The sequence below is a fragment of the Lagopus leucura genome, unplaced genomic scaffold (assembly GCF_019238085.1).
Source record: "Lagopus leucura isolate 7727_CA_CO unplaced genomic scaffold, USGS_WTPT01 Super-Scaffold_100015, whole genome shotgun sequence".
Lineage (NCBI taxonomy): Eukaryota > Metazoa > Chordata > Aves > Galliformes > Phasianidae > Lagopus > Lagopus leucura.
Window position 1 is genome coordinate 13,318,708 of NW_024962269.1, and position 25,487 is coordinate 13,344,194.

Consider the following 25,487-nt stretch of genomic DNA (forward strand, 5'->3'; position numbering starts at 1 on the left):
GAAGTGCTTGAACTTCAGTACGCAGTAGGTATTCAGGTGGGCAGCCAAAACTGTTTGTGCTTGTGCTTGGCTTTTCCTAAAATGAATATTGAGAATGCTATATTGGGACTGATACATAAGGAATTTAGAACAAAGGTAGCTTGAATCATGCTCCATTCACATTTTTAACTTTGTAAGAGACCTCTCCTTGGAGGATGTTGGCTAAGTCACTGCACAGCAATCTAGCAATTATTTCACTCCTTGGGACCAAGAGTTTTGGTGCATCAGTTGTCCAAGATGAATGTCACATTGAGGTGTGAAAGGATTAAGCTGAAAGGCCTACTTAACACAGTCATGACACTGGTGACAGAATTAAGTGGTAACGATATATAACAAAATGCTATTACATGAAATAGGATATTTTTCACTCAGGAAATAGGATAGGATATTTTTCACTTCACTTTTCGATTTTGTCTGATAGGACTAGTAGAACAAAATGAAAAACTATTCATCAATCAGAGGTCTGGCTAGGTCAGACACTTTGGTCAAGCAATGTGAGTAATTCCACCTACCTACACTATAATTTATTGCAAAATTAATGCCATAACATGCAAAGCCATTGTCAGATAAAAGTAATTCCTAACCCTGGGGAAAAAAAAGCAACATTTCTGTCTTTCTCTCTCCCCCCCTTTTTTTTTTCCTAACCTGAAAAGATTAAACTTTGTTAATAAGTGGGATTTCAGGATGATTCACTTTCAATGACAGAAGAAGGGACCTTGAGCAGGGTTTGACAGACTTTCTCAGTCATTGACTAAACCAAAATATATTAAAAAAGGGAACAAAAGAGAGTGCGAGGTATTCATTTTTGTTGAAATTTGCCTGCTTCATTACAACAGAATGAAATGTTTTAGTGGAGAGAAAAAAACATTGTTTTTGTTTTTTTTTTAAACTGTATTTTCTGTGAGGATTCTTAGGACAGTTTATTCTTAACCAGATTAAAATACAGTATTTCAGTCTTAATTGCACTGTAATGAGTAAGGGAGATGAATGGCATATTGTTTTTAAAATGCTTTAATTTATAATTTGTTCAAAAACAGGACTCTCATGCCTACTGTTTGATTGGCCTTGATTACTTCAAAATTAAAATGTTATGCTCTGAAGTATGTTGTAGAAACATACTTCTGAAGGTGTTCTGAAGTTTTCATAAGGTATCCTCTATGCCAACAGGAGAGACCAGGAAATGAGTGGAAACTTAAAATAAATAATAAATTCAACTTGTCCAGTACCCACAGCAGACCCTCAACACTCTATGAACATTATTCCATCCATTCCTCAACAGGAGAGACTGTGGCTGACAGAAATGGCCATCCTTCCCCTGGAGACTTGTGAGTATTCTTCGAACTGTGCCTTTTGTTTATTCCTGCCTAACAGCTGTTCTGGTGTAGGGTGCATTCTGCCACGCTGTATGAAAAGGAACCAGATCTTGTAAAACTGTAGGGGACGAAAAAAGGAAAGAGCCCCATGTTTTTCTCTCTTTCTCTTAATATGCCTCCTGCATAGTTAGAAGGGTGTTGATACAGATGAGATTATTTATCTGCCCCTCTATTCCACTTCTTCATCTCGTTTTTCATGTATACATTGAAGCTGTTATTGGCAGCTGAAGGCAGGTTAGCAGGAGGAGGTAGAGACATTCTTTGCAGAGGATTTGCCTATGTTGTGTGCTGTTTCTTTGGGATTGCCTGAATGAGATTCAGGAGATGGAGCCTAAGTAGAATGAGTCTGAATGGGTAGCAAAGGAATAAGAAGAACCTTTAACATGAAGCAGCTCCAGGTGTACTGCTGCATATTGAGGATTTCAGATTTTTCTTTATGGATTTAATAACTCTAAGATAATCAAGCTCTTTGGTGAAACAGAATGCTTATTTTGTATGGTGGTGTTGTTTTTTTCCTCGTTTGTGAAAACCGATTTTAGACAAAAAATAGGATTAATTTAAGATCAGGAGTTAAACTGGAAGCATTGCTATAATTGATAGATAATTTTTGCAAGAGAAAAGACCACAGACATAGATTCCAACATGGAACTAATCAACTTAGAACTAATTTGTGATAGCTTTCCCCTTAAGTTCAGGAATTACACCTGAGAAATGGTATCTGCAAACACCTGCACAACTAAGAAGAGTCTTCATTTTATGTAACTAAGTGCTCATATCAGCTAGCAGCCACATGCTGATTGCAGTTGAAGTTTGCAGCCCAAAAAGCTCATCTGGAACTATTTAAGAAGGCATAAGCACAAGACTTTGAATTTCATTTCTGAACATTGCTGTCTGAACAGAACCTTTAGCCACCATTTCTAAGTGTCCTCTCATATTTCAGTCATTTTAAGGGCATGTGCAAATCTCATCAATTTTCAAATGCAGCGTTGTGATGTAGGTTTCATGCAGCTGCAACAGCCTAGCATCAGTTGAAAGTCTTCCTCAAATTTCTTGGGTAATTCAGGGAAGGTGTAAAGTGCACACAGCACTGCCCCCAGCAGGCAGGTAGAAGTACAGGTGTTGAAAGCACCTCTGGGGTCTGTCATGCTGAGAGCCATTCACCATGTTTAAAAGAACCTAAACTTTAGCACTGGCACCAGTAACGTCTCTTGCAAGAATCTTCACCTGTGCAATCCCCGTTGCAGAGTAAGCTTTCAGCTTCTAGGTAATGTGCATTTCATCTGTTGTAAAGATACACATGAAAAAAAGGGCTGGCATTAGCCACATATCCATAAAAGCCTAGCAACCAAGAGTATTATCTTTATTCACAAGAAGTATAGCACTTTTAAGGTTCAGAAACATATATAAAAATTGGGTTCTGAAATGGTCATTTTTCCCCTCTGCTATGCCATTATAGCGATCAGCCAAGCTTCTGCAAGGTAAATACTTTTGAAAAATAAGTGGAAATTTGCTGCAAATCAGTCCCTTTTGTGCATGGCCACAGGAGCATGTTGAAATGTTTGGACACTAATACCCATTCATTTTCTTGGCTCCATAAATAAAAGCCGCCAGCTATGTGGCGGCCGTGAAATGGTATTCTTCAGGACCCAGCAGGAAGCCCCATCCTTATTACCACTGCAGGGGGCAGGACAGGCCCAAAATAGCAAGACAACTAAATCAAGACATTTTCAATGTCTAACAAAATGACTGTGGTTTAGAGAGAAGCAAAAGGTTGGAAAAAAATTGGACAGCTTTTATACTTAGCGTAATACCTTTGTTAAAAGAGTTCAGATAAGAAAATAAGATCTTAAAAAAAACCCATAAGCATATTTCTGAATATCATTTGAAATATGTAAAGATCTTATGGAATCATAAACACAGTACTGCTTTCTGAAAGGACATCCTGTTTGAGTCATATTTTACAAACGGTAGTCCGTGGTTCATAGGAAATATCTTCTGGCAATGTCATTCTGTTTCTTGGTTTTTGATGAAACTAGCAGGTCTGAAAAGAGACACTGAAAATTTGTCAGTAAAATTAGAAATCTTTTTTTTGTCCCACAAAGAATAAGAACATTTATAAGGAGAAAAGATTTGAGATGGAATCACTGATATTTCTATAGCTTGAAGTAATTTTAATGTACTTAATATGCCAGGGAACATAATGCTAGACTTTGGTGTAGCAGCACAGTGAAGAGCTGCAGTCAAAATAAAACCTCCATTAATACAACATGCTGTTCTTTATAGCTGAGCCACGCTTATCTGGGAATAGATTAAAGTGGTTTTAATAACTGAACTTCATGTAACTGTGGTCCTTTAAGTGTACAAAGAACAATTCATGGAATACCACCTTGCTTAAGGTAATCAGGGATTAGACTGATGAGGTTATAATGAATTCATAGTTCATTTCAGTACTTCAAAACCGGCACATGTAATTCCCTACTACTATACTGCAGAAAATCATATGGGGAAGATCTTGATCTTATTCAATTTTTAATTGTTTATTATTTTGATTATAAATTTACTTAAATCAAGTTGAAGTAAGAGTACGCTTTGCACATTAACATTTCAGTGAAGCACATATGTATGTATGTGTGTACATAAAAGTACATTTGTATACACTTACACATTTTATAGAAATAAACAGTTACTCAAAATTCATCATTATAGAAAGAAGTATTAGCTTTTGTTTTAAGAGAAAATAAGTATTTTGATTGAACGTTGTTAGCTTGCTCTGCAAAGTAGAAATTGCAAAGACACAAAACATCAGAGGAAAATCTCAATGTATTACTGAGATTAAAAGAAAAAATCAGAGATAGAAACAAACCCTTAGTGTATTGCTGAGTATTGTCTTGTAGGCTATCAAGGACTTTTTACAATAAAAATTAAGTCTGATGCTGGAAAGGGGGAAGCACAGTGAAAGTTCTGTTCTGAAGCAACCAGTGTGCACACAAGGCTGTCTCCACTTCCAATTTAGCCTGGTGCTGCCATCAGGCTTAAGCTCCTGACTGCTCAGACTTCCTTCATGTTGATTCTCCTAACTCTGCTCTGGAGTAAGCCATGCTGTGCAGGGAGATTTGGCACGTGATAGGAGTGGTTCATATTTAAGCTCTGGTGCTGTCTGGGGAACAGAGGCAACTGGCTGGCTCTTTGGCTCAACTAACTCAAGTCTGAAGGGTAAGACAACGTTGCTGTGGTTCATGCAACCAGTTATACCTTACAGTAACATGCGAAACCCATCCTTATGATTAGGCATGTGCATGCATACTGAGATGAACTGTGGAATTGGAAATCTGATACGAAGGAAAAAACACAATATAAATTTAAGTCTAATTGTTGCTTGTGTTTCCTTGTGATTCCTCAAAGAATCCTTAAGAGGATAATTCTGATTGTATGCAGTAAAGACGTATGGGGGTTTTGCAGTTGTCATTGTAAGTGAAAGCCAGAATAGTCCACCTCCATCCTGTATAATATCTGCATCATTTTGTTTCGTCTCTTAGCTGTGTGACACAGGTTTTGCAGACAGGGCAGTTGTGTGTCCAGTCTGGTGGTAACCATAAACCTAATCCTTGAGCACAAGAGCTCGGGCAGCCTTCCGCTTCCCATTACACAAGCAACTTAAGGTACACCTTTGGGGCACTGACAGTGACCCAGATACATAAGGCTGCTGGCTGCCCAGCTGTACAGCTCACCTTCCTGACCTCTTGGTTTAAAAAAGCAAAGGATCAACCTGTCTACAAAGGAAACAGTAGCAAAGCATACACTGGTGTCAGGGCTACAATTATCATAATTGACACTACTCAAGTAATTCAGACATTAAGCCTGTAATCTGTGCTGCTGTTTTTATCTGCTTCACTTAAAAGTTACGAGGCCAACATTCACTGAAACCAGTGGAGATTCATCTTGCTCATTTACATTTGGCCCACTGAGTGCGGGATAAGATCTTGCCAAGTTCTTCGAGAGCTTCTATTTGCAATATGACTTCCAAAATAATTAACCCCGCAAGCAGGATTTAGCAAACTTGTGTTTGGTACGTGAAAGGAATAATACCTGAAACATCTTTCTTATGCTCAGCCTTTTATGACTCAGACTTTAATGCTTGCAATAAACATTAGCTTTCCTAATAAAAACTCTAGTATTTCAGAGCTGGCATACAGTATGTTAACTGCATCTGGTGTCAACTGGAGATAATTAATATTTTTATAGGTGTCTTCCATCCACTGTAGTTTAAATAGGAGTATTGTAGGGTGCTTACATCAAAGCTGGAGGCAATTGAGAGCAGTGGCTTGCTTTCTAGGATGAATTGATAGCAAGTAGACCAATTTTTATAGGATTGTAAAAGCTAAGTGTGGCCATGGTTCATGCAGAGAAGCACTTTTTCCTTGTAGCTCTCACAATTCAGTGCTAATGCTCCTGGCTTGTTTGCTGCAAGGTAACTGGAGAGCTAGACAGAAGGACAGCAGACAGATAAACTGACAAATAGCTATGCCTTTACTTAGACAAAGCACACAGTGACCCAGACAAACCACACTTTTTCCCCCTCCTTCTAAAGGCTTTAAAAATGTGCTCTATCAAGCATTTACTTGTGGCACAGATAAGATTTATCTTACAAGACTGGGCTAAAATTAAAAAGAGAGATGAAATAGCGCAAGTGGTGCTAATATGTGTTTTGAAGCGTACCAATCGGCCTAGTGCAATGTCACAGCCCTGGGCTACATTTGCAAGTGGTCGAGCATCTCCTTTTTAAAAGGTTAACCTACAAAGAGCACACAAGCCCCTCTCTATGAATATGGGCAAACACCCAGGGAGCTCCGCAACAATAAGAAAATAATGACATCAACCTGACCATGCTTAAGTACATAACATGCTGAAGGTTCACGGTTGTGTGGCCTGGAACAATAAAGGAAAAATAAAGAAGCCTGCTTGGTAGGCCCCAGCTGTTATTAGCCATGCTGTGAGATCAAGGGAAGGTATGATATGGGCTGCCATTTCAATTGAGTCCAGGTTAATCTCTCAATTTGTGGAAAAGAAAAACTAAAAAAAAAAAAAAAAAAAAAAGAAAAATCAGGGGAGAAAGCGGTTTTCACTCTGCAGTGCTACATATGGGACAAATAACAATATCCCTATTTACATAATCTGTATTTAACCCTTTCCTAATAGAGACTTAATATCCTAAGAGTCACAAACTGCAGATTTAATTTCCCTTCCCACTGAAATGAAATATCAAGCCTCTGTTAACTGTTTCTCATTGGTGCTGCTGACGTTTGCGTCTGACATCAAATGCTGCCACTGTTTGCCTGGGGGGAGTGCTGGTTGCTGCAGGAGGATCAGAAATGGCTATAAGTAGCTACGAATGCCACTGGCTTTGTGTCATTGATCTGTTTCTAGTGCTGAGTAAATCATTTAAAATTTGTGCTATCATTTACGGACGTGAAATACGGCAAATAACGCTAAGCGCTCTCACCAGTTCTTTCAATTAATGCACTGCATTTCTAGAGCGAAATGCTTTGTAAGTGAAAAATCGTCCTGTTTTAAAGAGGCAGTATTGTGCAAAGGCAGTGTGGTGACTTGATCTAATAGCTGCTCTCGACATGTCAGAATCTGCATTGATGAGAGCAGGGAGGCATACCCAGGCTTCTCGGAGGTCGTGCATGAGCATCCCTCAGACTCAGGTCAAAGCGGGATCCTCCAGCAGGTCTGCTATGGAGAGCTGCTTTTCTGCAGGCATGAAAACTGAAATGGTACCTCTTTAGGGGTATAATACATAATAGTAGCACAGAGATACTGTATTATATCTGTTTAATTTGTAGCTTCTGATGCGTTTCGCAGTCTACAAGGTTCCTTTGGAGAGATGCTTAACTTCTTCTGACTGCTGTTCTCTGCGACAGCCCTCTGGAATACGGGGAGATGATTTCTTCCCCAAGAGCAACCAAGCATGATCACAGAAGAAGAGGCAAGGGAAAAGGGAGTTTGCAACAAGGGCTGAGGCCGAGATACTCCAGGGGACAAGGAGCAGACAAGCCTCAGGCAGCGAGAGCACAGGGCTTCCAAGGGAGCCAGGGGACTGTGTGGAACTTGTCAAAATTTAGAAAGTCACTGAGTTGCTGATTTGAGAGCAAGCCTGAGGGAAATGACCTACCTTATAAGGACACAGGAGGCAGGGAGAGAATGCACTAAATTTTGCATTCCATTTTTGCGTTCCTTAATCTTTCTGAGGTTTCTTTCATTTGAAAAAGTTATTCTTATGTCTGGTTTAAGAACAACTGGAGTTTGCAAAGCTGAAGCTGTGTTCTTTATGTGCTTCCTTTGCAGGAAAAGGTGCAGGCAGAGTCATCTCAAAGCTGATTCAACATTGGCAGTATTAATAACATAAAAAATGTGGCTTTTTTTTTCTAGATACCACAGTGATTTGGATAAGTAAAAATATGTGCATGAAGCTGATCCAGGGGAAAATAGCAACTCTGTGACAAAGGGGAAAACAATGTCCCTTAGAGATCCCAATAGCATGTCAGCCCCTACACAATTATTTCTTGCTGGATTGCTCCTGTATCCTTTACGGTCAAAAGTTGATCCACCAGTAGTAGGTGTATTTCTTTTTGTTTTCAGTGTAAGTTTTGTTCTTAGTTGTGCTTGTGCCTCAGATTCTTAAGATTTTACATCATAACACTTCATTGTTCATCCCTGGCTTAATCAGCCTTTAACTGTTCTAACAACAACAACAACAACAATAACAAAGTATAGAGAAATTACATTGATTTTCACACAATTTAAACACAATTGTGTGAGGAAGGCGAGATTAAGACAAAAATGTCATTCTGTTCATATGTAAAACCTCCATAAGCTGTTGTATTATGGAAGACAGAAGTCTGATCGGGAACACCTACATAACTGATACCTAAAAACTAGCACGTGTCCTTCACAAGTACAGGGAAACACCATCTAAAACTCTGACACAGTGCAGATCCTACTCCATTATATACTTTTTGTATATGCATACATAAGCTTGTCCATGTATATATAAGAAATAGAAGTATGTTGTGGAGTTTGCTAGAGATGCTTGTAAGCAAGATGTACATATAAAATGTAACTTCTACTTCTAAAACTTGTTTATGAAAGGAAATACCTCAAATTCCTGCAGAATCTAAACTAAAATTTCTTCTTATACTCTGGCTAGAGTATGTGCTTTGGAATGGCAATGGAGGAAGCACTAATTCTACAACGGTTTCTCAAAATTCAAAGCAAATTACCAAAGCAAATTGACTTATTGAACAAAGAAGGAACAGGAAAACTCATCCCTGTAGAGTATCTGGACAAGGTCGGTTTTATACTGTTTATGTAACCACCCTTCTTGGATTGTTTCTTTTTGAAGACTATGATGTTCATTGAGAAAATCCTATTGATATCATGAAATAAAAATCATTGTAGTGAAGGCATTATATTGGTAGATCTACGTATTCTTTGTATTTTGTATTGAAATAACATTTTCATTAATGGTCTTCTGTTATAAAGTGGAACTGGGCAGCATTTGTTTGGGACATTAAGGGTAGCCAATTATGCTTTAACCTTTTTAATGGAGATTCTTTAGCATATTCATTTTGCCTGATGTAAGGGCCTATAGTAGAACATAAAAATCTTTGTATGCATTTGTAGACAATTTTCCCTTTGTGTATTTTTGCTTTTTTTTGTGTGTGTGTGACTAAATAGTAAGGAACAAAGAACTTGAAAGCTGTTGTTTAGTCCCAGTTATTTTTCAGCACTAGGTTGATTTGTTAAAAACATATTCATGACATTACAAGGCCAAACAGTGAAACCTGGAGAGCAGTTTAAAAAAAAAAAAAATCCTCTCCTTAAGCTCCAGAGCACTATTTTTTTCAGAATTATTCAACCCACGTCCCAGATCTTCCTTCTCTAGTTTATGTGCTTGCCTTCTCTTTGGGTCCAGCAGTTAACTTCTTCACTGAACTGACAGAACCAACTTAATCTTGCTAGATTTATGCAACAGTTTGAAGAAAGGCTGTGTTTAGGTGCCCTGAGCTGTATGCGACCTGTGGCTACTTTTCTTCTGCTAACCATTTTGTCTGTTCTTCAATCCTGTAAATTCAACATTTCAGATTACAAACTTCCAGATGTAGAGATCAAATTTTCAGTGCGTATATTCATAGCATGGAACATCATGGAGTCCTTGTGCTTGAATGAGTGCTATGCATTACCTGCAATGTAATAAAAGTAGCAGTAACAGGGATATCACATCCTAATTAATCATTATAATTTTTGCACAGGTAAAAAAAAAAAATCTAGAATCTGCTCCTTTCTCTCTCAGTAACTCTTGTAGCAAAAAGATGTGGTCCCCAAAAATGCTGCTGCGGAAACATGGCATGGCTTCCCTTACCTTTGCAATATAAGGAGTAAGTTCTGTACCTTCATTACAAACCCACTTACAGAGAATCATTATCGAGTACTTTTGTTCTTTTGGCAAAGCATTGCTAGCACACACTGAGTCATGACTTATTTTATTCACATAGCACTGAACAGCAGTGCAGCCAGGTGTTAAATAATAATAGAGGTATTTCAAATGCCTTGGCCGTTCATTTGGGAGAAGCATTCAGTAGTTCAGATACTTACCTGGAGCCCACCCAAACCATCCTGGTCTGGAAAATGAACTAAAAAAATATTGTAAAAAACTTGCCTTTATGAAACAATCCCTTTTTTTTTCTGTTTTGTAAGATTCTGTAAGGGACAGAAGTTTGGGTACTTACATATGAACATATAATGTGTTATTTACTCAAAGGCTGTTAGGGTGCTAAGGATTCAGGACGTGATGACTTCTTATATTAATTTGCTTTGTATTTCCTATTCCCATTACAGTCAGAAGTACTGAGGGGGAAAATAACCATTAAATTAGCTTTTAAAAAAATCTATCAGAAACGAAGAAAATATATTTTACTGATTTTTAATAGTTTCTCAAATTAATTCTAATATGAATAAATTGATTTTTATATTTTTATGATACTATGCTTCTCATATATAGATGTGATTTAAAAGGACTGCAAACTGAAATGGTAAATGTACAAAGTGTAGTTGTTTTTGCATGCACAGTGTTTATCGACTACAACAAACAGGTTTTTATCTGTCTTTTTTAAAGGCTTTTGGCTGCACATGAAGGCAGAAGTTTTGGCTTCTCAGAACTTAGGAATATTAAGGTCCTGCAAGTAGATCACCCCAGATTTCAACACTGCTGAAATCCATTGTCTAAAGGTAGGAACTCTCCAGCAGGTGCGTTCAGAGCAGAGCTCAGATCTACAAAGTGGTCTCAGTGGTCTTCTGTATGCTTTTTCTTTAAATGAAATTCTGTTCACAAACAGTGGTGCTACCATGCTGAAATCCCTTGCCAATGGATTGTGAACAAACATTTTTTGATGCAAGACTTTGTTCTGAAACATCTATTTATATATATGATATCATTGCATTTTTTTCCATAATAACCAGGACATTTCTAATTTCCCAGTTGGAAAAATTAATATTATGGAGGTGAAAATATGGTGATTATTTTTTTTCCAATTTTCTCCTTGGACTTTGTGTAAAAATAAGATACCCTTAATGCTGTGGACAAGCATGAGACCACCAACTAATTTTGCATAGCCCACTGAACAGTTAGATGGGAATTGCTCTTCAGGGTGTTCTCTTTGACAATAAACAGAAGCCTCAAGTCTATGTTTGGCTGCAGTTCAAAAAAATTACTAAGGAATCCTACACACTTATGTATATGATTACAAGCAACTCTGCATTCCCATACAGTAAGCTTGCAACCACAGTTATTAACATTTTGAAATGAGTAAATGCAAATAAAATGACTGAGTAATACATGTTATGTTAAGATCAGCTATATGAAAAGCAAAAGGATTAAAAGTTAATTTCATCCTTTTTAATTCAAGGGACATATAAATGGCATTCTGGGTAGAGTCAACTCCTCTTTTATCAGTCCTTTGATGCTGCTTTCTCACTGATTCAGTTGTTCAAATGCTACCTACATAATAAAATCCTGAGTTAATTTACTAAGATTTTACACCAGTGCAAATGAAAGAAGGGAAAGTGCTAAACAAGGCAATTAGCACTCTGTTTAGTGCACTCCCAAAATAAATGTAGGCAATTTACAATTTGGCAAATGGCGCTCTATCCGGATCCAAGTCATTTCTGCCTAAGGGGTTGGTGCAGTTCATTAGGGGTGAAGGGAAAGGGTCTTTGTTTTGCTTCACTTTTTAACTACATGTGTGTACGTATACACATACAAATACACACGTTGCTATTAAGGTCCGCCCCATTTTACAGCGCAGCAACAGATGTGACTGGGTTATTAGGATTCCTCTCTTCTGGGGTTATTAGGATTTCTGGTGGGAAGAATGTCGAGCTCTATGCTCACACTGTCCACACCAGTGACCTCACTTATGGTGATAACACTCCTTCCAAAGTGAGGGATTCCAAAATTGGCAATTCACTGATAACCTCCCTTCTGACTTTCTTGCCATGATGGTTTTCTGTGTACTTACATGTTTGTTATCACTGGAGCTGTTCAGATCAGATCCTGGGAATGTCCCGAGTGAAATGATAAGATAAAGTACTCCGCAGATACAACTGACTCTTTTTAATTGACAGGAAGACTGCACTATGACTTCTATGTTTATTCTTGTAAGCTCCTTATTAATGCAAAAATAATAGCTGTTATTAATGCAGAGTCACAGCCAGCATTAATATTTAAGATGTAAGAATGAAGGAGGTTAAATATGTGTTTATATTAGTTTTAAACAAAGAGCTCTGCAAAACAGTTAAGGCAAGTAATGATGACCGTGTGCATAGAGAGCGTATGTGATGTGAAATACCTGGTGTGTTCTGGGGTTTAAATACACACTCTTAGTGGAGTAAAGATATTTAGTTTCCTGCATTGTCATGCAATCGACTCCGTGTTGCTACTGCTTCTTGAGAAACAGAACTGAGACTAAGAATCTAAACAAAATGTGTTGTAGTCTATGATATTAGGAATTTTATTTTTTCTTTATTCAGTGAGTAGGGCTCTTTTATATGATAGATCATAAGGTAAAAGCATTCTTTTGTGCCCTCTAGCTGCTGGCTGCACAAATGAAAGAAAGAGGGAGAAAACAACCCCGTGATTATTAAATTCTCCTCATCTTTAGGGTTAAGTACCCTGGCTAATAAAGATCTCTCATGAGGATAAAGTTTCTTTCTTGGCAGTGTCACATCCATTTAAGTAAAAATCATTTGGATGCTTTCAGGGATTCAAGCTGTTACCTTTACATAAAGCATCTACACCAATTCTTTGTATTGTTTTTATCCTCTGAGAAGGCCTGACATTGCATTTCTTGGTTAAGCAAACCTCCCACTGAGGGTAGGCTGTGGGATTGGGCCCTTTTGTGCTATAGAAAATTCTATTTCACAAGAAGGAAAAAAAATCCTTATGAGTTCATGTAAAAATATAAGAACTACTTCTGATCATTAAACATGCTGTTTCAAACTGTGACAATTCAGCCTGATCTTGCACTGAGCAATCATTGAGTCTTTTGATTTCAGACTTGTTCACATCACACTGGTGTCTGATCTGCATACCCTCATGTTCCAACCTGTTTTATTTTCTTTGCTTGCTTACTCTACTAATACCTTTGTTAGGACAAATAAGTTTCTGCATTCTTTCAGATTATAAATTATTGCTTTATTTTTTTAATTATCTGAGAATTCTCAACACTTGAAATCTACCTTTTGTACTTAAACTCTGAAAAACATGAATGGGCTAAAACACCATTGGACTTCTTGGATTCTATTGATGAATGTGTAGATTTGGGCTTATGTAATGTTAAATCAGAGTAAAAAGGGTCTGCTTTAGGCAATTAGAAGAACGTAGCAGGCTGTAAGTAGAGTTAAGCACTGGAATGGACTGGGACAAAGAGGCTGTGCTGCCGGAGGTTTTCAAGAAGAGGCTGGACAAAAATGTCAGGTGTAGTTCAGGCATCTGATCCTGCCTTGAGGCTGCTGTGCAGTATAGAGTGTCCCTTGCAGTTGTTCTCATCTTATTTTTTTTATGATTCAGTGCTCTTCCACATTCCAGGTAAAACTGATACTTGATTTGCATTGCCATTGGTAGAGCTATTTCTTCCCCTAAGGGTCGTGCCTGTATTTTGGAGATGGTAAATGATATCGATGCCCTTCCCCTCCCACTCTGTGACAGAGAAGGAGGTTCATCAGCCTCCAGGCTGTCAGCAGGCTGTTCTCATCTGTTGTAGGCTTGGTTACATCTTCACCTTGCCCATGATCTGTTTAGGAGGGCATTTTTCTTGAACCTTAGTGTAAAAGGAAGAAGCCTTTGCTGAACTGTATGTAATGCAACAGCATTCAAAATACGTCTGGATCTTACTCCCATCTCAGAGAAAAAAAAAAGGAAAAAAGAAAAAGGGGAAAGCCTTTTCTCCTGTTATCAAACAGGAGATTTTTGCAATGTGCTTGTTATTTTATCAAAGTTATTGAGGTTGTATAGGAACACCTGGTATCTGTCTTTGTCCCTGTGATATGTAGGCATCTTTCCTATTCTTGTCTATGGGCTGAATAACACTAGGAACAGACCTTGCAAGATAAAGAGCAGGAGCATAACTTCTTAAGAAACTGTTCTGCTCTGCTTTGGATTTTCCCAATATTGTCAATTCTTCATTTTGAATACATTCTTTCCCCATTTAAGGGAAGAAGTATACTCCAAGCCAGCCCTGTAGTACAGCTTCTTTACCTTTGTCTGCCTAACTCAGCTGGTATTTAATTGGTCAGCAATAGGAGGGAAGTCTCCTTTGAGGTAATGAATATTGACTGTTTATGTTGAAATGTCACTGTGAAAAGAAAGCCCCGCACCAAAGAGGCGGAACTCAGTGTGAGAGTTTCAGACACAAAGGAGACACCAGCAAAGCACAGGCATTGAAAAGCAAAGCAACTGAAATTCAAAGAAAAGATGAAACAGAAATGGTCTACATGTGTGGGAATTCTAAGCTGCCAGTTGACAGGTGAAAAAGTCATTATTCCACCTGTTAGAACTAAGTGTAATTGCTTGTTTTTCCTAAAATAACACAGGGGCCATGACTCTTTTTTATTTTTATTTTTTTATTTTTTATTTTAAAATTCATTTAAACTTATTTGCAAGTACTTTACTTTTTCTTTCAAGGTAAGTGGATTAAACTCACTAGCCAATTTCCGTGTACCTCTCATATGAAAGAAAAGAAAGGTAAAGCATTTTACATATTGCACTGGATGTTAGATAATCAAATCTTGTATTCAATCTTTTCTTTCGTCGAGCAAGTTGAATAGCAACTTTAGAGTTCGACATGTAAGTTTATCATCCATTCTGTAGCATCCATTGATTTAGAATGAATAAAGGCTCTTCTCCAGAAAACAATCTTCACGTCAATCCACTGCATGATATATGGCCTGGAAGTTTTCACTGTTGCATAGAAGCTGTTCTTTGTTTCCAGATGCGTAATGAGGAACCACAGTGCTTGTATGAAGTTATGGTATATTTTAAGCCATTTCTTATCTAGATGGCATGGAGCAGCTAACCAGCAGTTTTCTGGAGTCCATAAATAAGTTCAGTTCTTGAAACTACTCTTCTTTCACATCTGTCTTTTTTTTTCTTTTCTTTTTTTTAATCTGATGACCTCTTGGGAACTCTGCTGAATAGTTCTTGCAAAATTGACCCAGTGCTGTGGATCATAACCTCGAGTTGTTCCATTTTGTTCATCTGAGTCCTCTAATATTAAGATTTGATAAAGAAATTTATATTTTTGATACTAACTTAATTACTTTTGGTAAAATCTTGCATTTCAACTAAGGACTGAGTTTAACATTTTTAGCCACAGACATTGTTAATTTTAAAAGGTAGCCATCTTTTATCATTCATAGATGCCCTCCTATTTGGTTTTATATTTCAGATCAGTGAATTCCACTAAGAATCTTAGGAAGAACCAATACCGAATAAACGAAAGCTCTTATAAGTCAGTGTTGCTGAAACAAAATATATTGCAAACACATTTCTGGTTTTTCTATGAAAAACTGCTGAAAAACTTAGAGCAGCTGAAATGTGCCTTATATTGTTTGTTTTTTTTTTTTTCAAGCAGATACGAAGATTGCACGAATGATGCATTCTTTCAGACATCTCCATATAATTATTTTCGAATCTCCATCTTAGTTTTGGCACTTAAAATACTCATGTGGTGTTTTTAAAATGTTCCCTGAATCAGACAAGCACTTGAAGCCAGTAGGCTTTTGTTTTTTATTTTCTTCTGGTGAATCACTGAACAATTTCTGCTTAGCCTCAATCTGGGCCCATTCATACAGTGTCTCCATCTGAGACATCCTGAAGCACTGCAAACAGTGAATTGCTTGAAATAGAAGAGTGTCACCAGGACCTGGTCTGTAAACAGTGCGTTATTAAATGAATTAAATATGTAAAAAAACCATCTGCAATGAGATCAGCTAAATTTTGTTGTCAGTGCTATTTCTATAAGGTCAGCAAAGGCTTTGTAAGTTAATGTCTTCCACAGCTACTTCTCAGCATGAGGGATGCCATCTCCCACAAGCATGATGATGATCAGGAAGAGCTGATCTCCTTTCAGGTGACAAAGGTGCTTGAATGTCTTTGGTAGTTGTGGGTAATTTTTTTTTCCCATGAACATCCAATGATTTTAGGAAACTTTATGTAAGTCTGGAGAGGCAAAATGCTTTTCACTCATACTGAAAAAAAGCCCTTGGATTAATTGAGGCTCTTAATTGGCTCTCTTGTACATTAAAATATATATATGTACGTATGGTCTGTTCAAACTCAGATTTAGTGGCAAATTAATTTTTACGACCTGAAATGCTGCAGCTCAACGTACAAATCAGATACTTTTGTGTGAATCTCCAGCTTAGGGCAATGACTGGGCTATGCTAAAATCCCTTGTGTTCTCCTTGCTGCTGATTCCTCTCTGTTTCTTCTTTTTCTTTTCTGTTTCAACATATCTTGCGTGTTTACTGTTGTCCTTTTAAATGTTTCTGAACTGTTCATGATTAAGGTCCTCAAAATGCAACCCTCTCCAGCAAATATTTGTTTTATACCTTGCTGGATCATTCCAAAATACTTAATTTAGACTTATATTACTTTGTTTTGACTGTGTACCTCTACACAAATAGGAGACAACATCTTTAGTCACAATTCTGTGTTATGTTTGAACTCTAACCTGTGACATTCACCTAGCTCGATCTAACAAGCTTTGTGCTCCCTGTCCAAATGAAGAGTGATACTTCTTCATTAGCAAGATCAGTTTCACCTTTAAAAACCCTTTGCTTCCCGTTTGCATTAAGCTAGATTGAGATGTCTTGGGTCATGATGACATTTCAGGAGTATTCAGTAGCAAAAGAGGAAGTCATTACATCTGCAGTTCACCTGCAAAGAAGATGTCATTAAAGGAGGAAGCAAAATGAACCTCTGTCAACTTGTTAGGGCCCAAAAGGTAATTCTGCCATCATATATGGTGCAGAATATGATACAGATTCCTATTATTACTGACACCAGATAACTTGCTGGTGTAAAAGGTTCTCTTTTCCAGAAAAGTTCAGGTGATACTAAATTTATTAATGTGTCAGTTTGAGGAGACGTGATGTCATTTCTGTTGTCTGCAAAGATGAAAACTAGTCTCCTTGCTCCTGTCTACACACTATCATCTTAATTTCTTTTACTGTGCACCTTGTTGCCATCTGTGGAGAGGAGAGCAAGGGATGAGGGTGAAGTGTCAGGAGAGATGACTTTTTCAAAAGACCCACTGCAATTTGACATTTATCATTTTAACCTGCCTTTTTCCAAAACAAAAACTTATTTCTGGTGAGTAGCTGGTCTGATCCTGTCAGAAGGCTACTTATTTGAGTAGAAGCTTTACCCGACCTTATACGCTTACAGAATTGCAATTTTGTTCTTTTCTAATATTCTTCAATTCCAAAAATATACCTAGAAGCACAGATTATTTGCTTTTCCACTTGATATAAAATCCAACAACCGAGTTCCAACTGTAGTGTAATTGGAAAGGTACTTGAGATTTTCAGCCTATAGAGAGGCATATGATACGCTTATAGAGACATACTGGTACCAGGTTTGTGTGGGCAAAAGTTTGAGTCATGCATGTAATTTCAAGTAAAGTGTCTGTTTTTTGAAACAAAAATTGATCATGAAAGGTCCTACTTGTAGAAACAAGCTGGAATGTTTGCCCATTTTTAACAAACGGCTGAATAGTTTTCAGGTGTATTACATACCAACACTTTCACCCTGAAACATTTTCTCTACCTTATGGACCTGGAGATACCAAATAGCTGAAGAAAAGAATATGAACACTGTTAATGTAAATGTTATTACTGAAAAATGAGTCCAATGAATGCAATCTGGTTTATGCAACCTGTTTGTTTTGAGGTTTTGAGTACTGTAGTAACAGGAAATATTTCTTTCGCTTCCAAGGTGTCACATGCTGGTTCTCTGCGACACATTCCAACACGAGTAGTGTAACAGCTCCTCTGATACTGACCTTAATGGATTTTTGAACTGCTAATATGTTAGATTTGAACTACGTGTAATTCAACTGATGATCTGAGCATTCCATAAATACCAGAACTAGCATGTTTACTGCCCTGCAGTTGATTGATATCTCGTAATGAAGAAAGCACCTGGAAAAATGATAAAGGAAAGTCACTAATTGGTTTAACTTAGTTTGGCCACTTCATATTTTATAAATGAAGAAACTTTTAAAGAATTGCTGCCAGAAGCCATCTGCTAACTATATAGAAATGAATGATAATCATCAGGTTCTACGTGTCGTTTACAGAAAGTACCAGAAAAAAAAATACAGCTGGTTTCTTCGAAGTAAGAGCAATGTAAGAACTCAAATTTAAAGCCCCTAATAATTGTCAATGTAATATAAAGTGTTAATCAGCCTGGTATATACAAACCTGTCAGCAGTTCTGGATCTCTTCACTATATATCAGAGAGACTACTTGTGGTCACTTTTAAGAGCCGCCAGTAAAATTTACAATAGTAAATTATGATTTATTATTTCTTCCAGGACATCTGAGGTTTTTGTTCCCAGTTCTGCTTCCCTCTCTGTCAACTGTTTTCCAGCAAAGACAGTATCAGGCTACGAAATGTCCAGAATGTGTGCATTTCTCTTGTATTGTGCATATTTTTGCAAGTAATTAAACTTTTGCTTCTTATCTTTTCTAACCCACTTAGTAACCTATTAAACAACTCTCAAGGGAAAATGAGACAGTTAGGAAAGAGACAGCCCTAATGCCAAAACAAAACCCATAGAAACAAAATTATAAAGGGGAAAAACCCACACTTCAGCAGTGTAAGTAGAACTTTGGCACTCACTCGTGTACAGACATACACTATGTTTTAATTCATTTACCTTGCAATTCTATTGCATCTGAAAGGCTATCATGTGCATAAAATATGTGGGAATACTTCCAGCTATGTTTAAATGTGAGGAATACCACATGAGCATACTAGTAGGGAGATTCTTGGTATGTTTTAAGTGAAAATAAAAATAATATATTGTAGACAGGAAATAATGCCTTGTAGAAAATCTATACACTACTTCATTGAAATAAGTGCCAGAAACCACATCTTTCTAATAACAGAAGTTGGTACAGTTACAGAGACTCATACAGTTCGCCCTGTTGGCGTATCAGTCCTGAGAAAATTAACCTTCCTTCACCATGAAGAGATACTTTCTCCTGTGTTAGCAATGCTCTGCTTGGTTGTATTGTGTGTAGCAGGCATAGTTTACTCTGGACCATTTAGAACAACTCAGGTTAAGCAATGATGGAAGTTTTGTCAGGGTGATAAAGGAGAATTACACGGCACCCATATATAGTAGGCAATGCATGGACAACATGTAATATTCTCTGTGGGTGAAGTTCACTTCTGGGCAGAGAGCCAATGAAAGGCTCATGCACCACTTAAGTCCCACTTAAACCCTATTTCGAAGGCTTAATAGTACATAGGCCATGTTCTGGCCTCTTGCCCAGGAGTGAATTTTACCATGTTAGCATCTCCTCTCTCTGCATGCACAGGAGGCGAAAGGTCAAAGTTTTTGTGCTGGGCAGTGAACTGACTTCTGGAAGACAATATCAGTATTCTTTATTCAAAGGAAAGCAACAAATCTATGGAACAACATCTCTCCTGGTTTAAGGCTAATCTACCTTCCCTTTGTACCAACAGTTCTGCCCTGCAAAGCTGGAATTTACCTAACTATTGATACACAGCTGCTATTGATATCTCTCTGTGGCTGTACTGCATTGTTAAAGATCTTCTGCTGTCCTTTTCCAAGCTTGGATTAATTTTGCCTCAGTGGTGACCATTAAGAGAATTAGAAAATTTTCTCTCTGTTGTTTTAAAGATTTCTGAGATCACTGTGCTTGTCTGTCCTGTAATCTAGAGGGGAAAAGATAACGCTGTAAAGGTGTTTTCCATTTCAAGAGCTCTCTATATGCAACAATATCAAGAAAGTATTTCTGATTATCATTAGCTCACAGTACTTTGTATTTTCACCTCGTATACTGTAGAGTTCTCTCCAAGACTAGGGGCTCATGGTACTGTTTACTCACAGGTGGTATGGGAGGAGTCCCTGAAGTACAAGACATAATCTTAAAGATGAACGTGGTCAGTCCTTGTCTTAAAACACAAGCTTTTTTGATGTTCCTCTTACAATTGATGAAATTAATTGTATTGAATTAATGAAAGTTAAACATGCAAAAGCATTATGGGGCATGGCTCTCTGTGAATGGATATCTACCTGTACTGATTAAGTAGACTGGAAATCTGATATCAGCTTTTTTAACTGTGCTTTTTCTTTCTAATTAACAAGCAGAACATAAAGCAAAATAAGTATACAGAACTCTTTAATAAATACTTGCTCTTCATTTTTTAAATGGAATTCTTTACAGATTTACTTAGAATATCCTTTAGAGAGTATTTAAAAGACAGAAGCTTATGCCCATTAAAAACAGAACTTCTTTCTGAAAACTGACTTTGTGTCACCAAATACTTGCGAGGTTCCAAAAATATTTTGACACATTTTATGTTTCAATCTTTATAAACGGATTTTTTTTTGTACATATTCTTATTGTGTTTTCATTTCCAGAATTGTTTTTAATTAAAAAAAGACTGTTTTGTTACAGTGGATGATTTCAACCCGCAAAATATCCTATTGTGCTTGCTATCAAAACAAACAGGTGCACACAGCAGCACGCACGGTATGCAGTGCAATTGAGCAACCAGTTAATGTGAAGATTTAAGCCCAACTGAACAATGTGAGTTCAAGTGATATGAACTGAAGCCAAGTATTCTGGATGAAGGGCTCAGTTCTGAGGGGCTCTGGAGGGAACCCAGAACCTGCTGATCTTTGTGGGAATTGTGGGTACTTTATACCTTATAAGATTTGACAGGATTAGTTTCTCAGTTTGATATATCTGTGAATTTTTATCAATAGGAGAGCTAGTTTTCTCTTGAAACACCATGCTCCCTCCTGCCCACGCACGAAAATCTCTTTCTGTTCAGATCTTTGTGCAGGTTTCATAAGATAGGAAACTAAGTATGCTAGAAGTCAAGTAAAGCATGACTAGAAGTTAAAGAAAGGTCTGTGTGAAGTTTCCAGACGTCTCAAGTTCCTGTGTAGTTGGCCTTTAAGGATGAAGTAATTAATTTTTAAAGCCAAGTTACTCAGTTTGGAATTTTCATTGACAAAACACACTTTGTAGCAATTGCATACCTTTCCTTACCACAGATTCGGAGTTGTAAGTGTAGGGAAATCAAAGGAACAAAACAACGATATAGAAAAATTCTCCTTCCTAAAAGGCAAACCAACCTGTCCTTTCCTGACAGTGTGCTGTGTGCCTGTCTATGAATATTTCATTAATGCTGGGCTGGGGCCACTGGTTCAGTTCAGACTCCCAATTAGCACTCTGCACCCAACTGTCTGTTGTTATCTCTTTTTATTCTGCTGTGATGTCTTCATTTACCTCAACGGATGATTCCTTTAAGTCTCACCCTTCCTACCCTTTTGCTTTGTTTCATGATACTTTGATCCCTGTAAGCTTCATGTCCTACTCATCCTGCAGTGGAAAGAGTGCCTTGTCAGGTGTCTCTGGAAACCCTGGGGAAGGAGTTCACTGTCTGTCTTGTTGTCCCATGGACATCCTAGCTATAACAGCCGGAAATATTTTCCTAACTTAGTCTGTGATGTTACTTCTTTTATTGGCCATATACCTTGCTTTCTCAAATGGCTGAGCAGTCCCTCCACAGAAGATTGTGCACACAGCAAAAGATGAGTTTCCCAGGCTCTGGAGATGCAGGATGTGGTGTTTGGTAATACTAAGCTGTTTCATGTATCTTTGATGTGAAACTAAAAGCAAGAGTTCTTAGATCTTAAGATTATTTGAATCTCTACAACTCAGCACTATTTCAGGAAATGCCAACACTGAATGTTGAAGTGCCGCTGGAGAGCAGAAGGCGAGATGCACCTTCCAGGATGAAATTCCTAAACGTCATTTATTCCAAGTTGGCATTTGGTGGTCACATGCTTCTGCTTGCTAAAATAGCTAATCATCAGAACATAGTTATTGTCTTGAACAAGAAAATGGCCACTACACCATTTGCTTCTGATAAGAAGATGCTTGCTCAGTATGTGCTGTCTAATTATGGGTGGCAATTATACAGCTTTGTGTGTACCTGACCTAGTACAGTTTTGGAGAACAGGTGATTTTTCAGTTTTGTTTCTATTTTCATTAATTTCTACTTATATTATCTGAGAAAAATCTCATGTTCTATGAATATATATATATTTAGACATCACGTGTGAAATGTCTTCATCTACCATCTTGATATAGAATGCAATGATTTTCTGTAAAAGGGAGTAATGAAGAATGTGTGTTATTTTTCTTTGGAAAGCTCTATTAAGAGTTATAAGCTTTACTACATAAACTTAATCTCGTGGACACTTTGTGAATAATTCTCCATGGACTAGTTCCTTCTGGATTCTTGCTTTTATTTCCAGTAGTCAAAGTATTAATAGGGTTAAAGGTGCTGGCATGGTGAATTTATGGTTGACATCTCACAGTCCGTTAAAGCAAGATCACTAATGGCTGACCTTGAGGCTCGACCATTCCAGACTCTGGAAGATCAAGTCTCAGACCCCTCCTGCAAGTGCTCTGACCTCTCCATTCTTCCCCTTTATGGCCTAACCTTTAACTCACTGATCTTTGACCAAATTATTAAGCAAACACCTGCTTAGGTCTCTGACCAAGGACTGTAGACCAGAAGAGCTACCATAATTTCATGTGAATTAGCTTTAATAATAGCAATACCAGCCTAAGGAGAAAATCAGAGGGTAGGTTTACAGTAAATAATCATGCTGCTGAAGAGCACACACAGAACAGACCCTTCAGCAGCTCTTACCTACAGTAAATCAATGCTAATCTATTTGACTGAGATAATAAAGGCTCGTCAGCATATATGGTTTCTTTATATGACTTGACTAGGACAATGACTAGGTAAAATTTATTTCCTATTACTAAAGCAAGACAAAGATTAAAATTAATCCTTTGATACCAGGGATTTCCCGCTTATAATAATGCACATACTGCATTAGTGTTCATCACAGTGGCTAAGAGGAACTGTAACAGAAATGATTTCAAATATTAAGCCTGTGTAATTTTATCTGAATTACATGTGGAATAAGTGGTTTGATTTTCCCCAGATTTCGTGCATTGCTTGGTCTTTTTTCAGTCCATGCTGTATGATTTTATAAATCTGCATCATCTGCTACTCAAACTTGAGTTGCTCTAGCATATGATTCTGTGATTTTTTTAGTCTTTAATCACAAGAAACTAGAATCTGAGTTGTATAATATACAATATCAGACTACATCAGTACAGTTTACTAAGTAGATATTTTTTTATTTATTTGAACAAAGTTATGAACGCTTGCTTTCTCACAGCTGATTTTCTATGATAGCTAGCAATGTGTGCATGCAGTAGCTTTCTGTGTATGTCTGTGGAGGCAATCTACACTGGCAAGAGCAGCACTGGCAAGTCTAAGTATTATGGTGCTATGCAAAATCCTCCTGTTAAATGTAGCCTCTGAAAAGAGTTACGAAGATAGTTTATTGTTATAAGGAATAGCTTTCAACCTCACTGCTGCTAATAAGAGAGGGTAATTAGATAAATTGGATGAGGTTTGGCTATAATATTAAGAACTGCTGAAGTGCCACTGCTTGTATTTAGTTTATGCCATGTGATAAAAAAGCACTGAATACGTACATTTCCAAGTACACAAATCAATTGTGTGTTCCCAACTTTAAAAGCCAGTGTTAGTAGCAATCTGCAGTCCACTGGAGTTTATCTTATTTTACTGACTTATGTGGAGCTGTATCAGGTCTATATTTTCTCATGTATATAAAATGAATACAGAAAAATTCCACTCTATTAATTCTGAATATGCACATACACGGTTTTTACAATATGAAGATGAAAATATTACTGATACAAATAATGCTTTCAAAATTAAATGGTAACAATATTGTAACAATATAAATTAAGTGCTATTTATTTTCTGTTCACTTGAATGGTTCTTTCAGCATTGCTCTGTGCTCTTTTGATCTCTTTTCCAGGATATTGGCTGTCCTTCCTGAAGATATAGTTATATTTTCATTAGCAGAATAAAGTCTAGCTAACAATGTTCTGAATGAAATTAAGGGCAACTTAATATAAACTGTGTTCCCATCTGATGGCTGTAAAACAGTATTAAATGTTTATTTGATCAATACACACTGTTTCCTATGTATAATATTGTTCAGATGGAATTTCCAAGTTTAAACTGATTTACATAGATTATTATTTTCCATTCCCTGACTTGATTAGTTGTAAACTTAAACCTGGTTCAGCTAGCTAGATAATGTCATCAACTATGTGCTTATATACTTCAAAACATACGTGCCTTGCCCTGTATGTGGGTTTTTGCACTCAGAAAAAGCTTCCAAAATCTTTACAGGGAGTCTAAAAACCGTTTGTTGGACAACTGGGAGACTATTGCATGAAATCTGCACTGGCCGGTGCACTGCGTCCTTATGCCAAATTGGTGGCTTCTTTTCTGAATTAAGAGACGGAATGACGTGGTGAGGAATTTGAGAGAGGAGGTAAGTTAAAAGATAATCAATAACAATAAAAGTTACAAAGCAAAGACTGTAAACAGTAAATGGATTTTAAAATGATGTCCATTTGAATGCTCTCGCTTTACACAGCCATTAATTAGTGAAACTCAAGTCTAGATGATTACAACGCAACAGAGATGTTCAGTTAAATGCATTTCCTACCTCTTTTCCTATCTGTCAGTATACAAGGTCAATTTTTGCCCAGATTTACACAAATGCATCATCACTGAACTCATTTGCTGCCCTGACTCATATCAGGCAATTCCAAAGATAATGAATTTTTCTGTTTTATGAAAAAATACAGATAGCCGAGACCTTGATTGAAAGCCCATTAGAAGCAGTGAAAGTCTTACCTTTGACTACAGTGAGCTCTTAATCAAAGCTTGTGTAGTTGTGAAATATCCATAAGGTATGGATCACATCAATCCATACTGTGATATATTAACATTTTATTAATATAATACAAGTTCACATTTTTTGTTGTATGTTTAGCAGAAAATGATGTTCAAAGTGCTACAGATGGATCAAGTTTGGGTCACAGTTGTGTTGGAAGTCATACAAATATGAAGGAAATGTAATTATATAAAGCTTTATCCTATTATAGCATTTTTTCCATAATTGGTGGCAACCTCTCCTTGTTTAGAAATAAGGGGTAATTTAACACTATAAATATCAATTAAGTCATGACAATATATGAGATCATGACTCATTTTTAATATAGATGTGGACAAAGTTTACTGCCATGCAGTTCCAATTCCTGGCTGCTTAT

At 37.2% G+C, this 25,487-nt stretch overlaps 1 long non-coding RNA gene across 1 annotated transcript; it reads left to right on the forward strand.

The window, feature by feature from the left end:
* The first annotated feature begins 1,317 nt into the window (after positions 1-1,317).
* On the forward strand, positions 1,318-24,633 carry LOC122182426. Its single transcript, XR_006179797.1, has 3 exons — positions 1,318-1,364; positions 10,591-10,703; positions 24,559-24,633. It is a non-coding gene; the product is annotated as an uncharacterized LOC122182426 (long non-coding RNA).
* Positions 24,634-25,487: the final 854 nt, after the last annotated feature.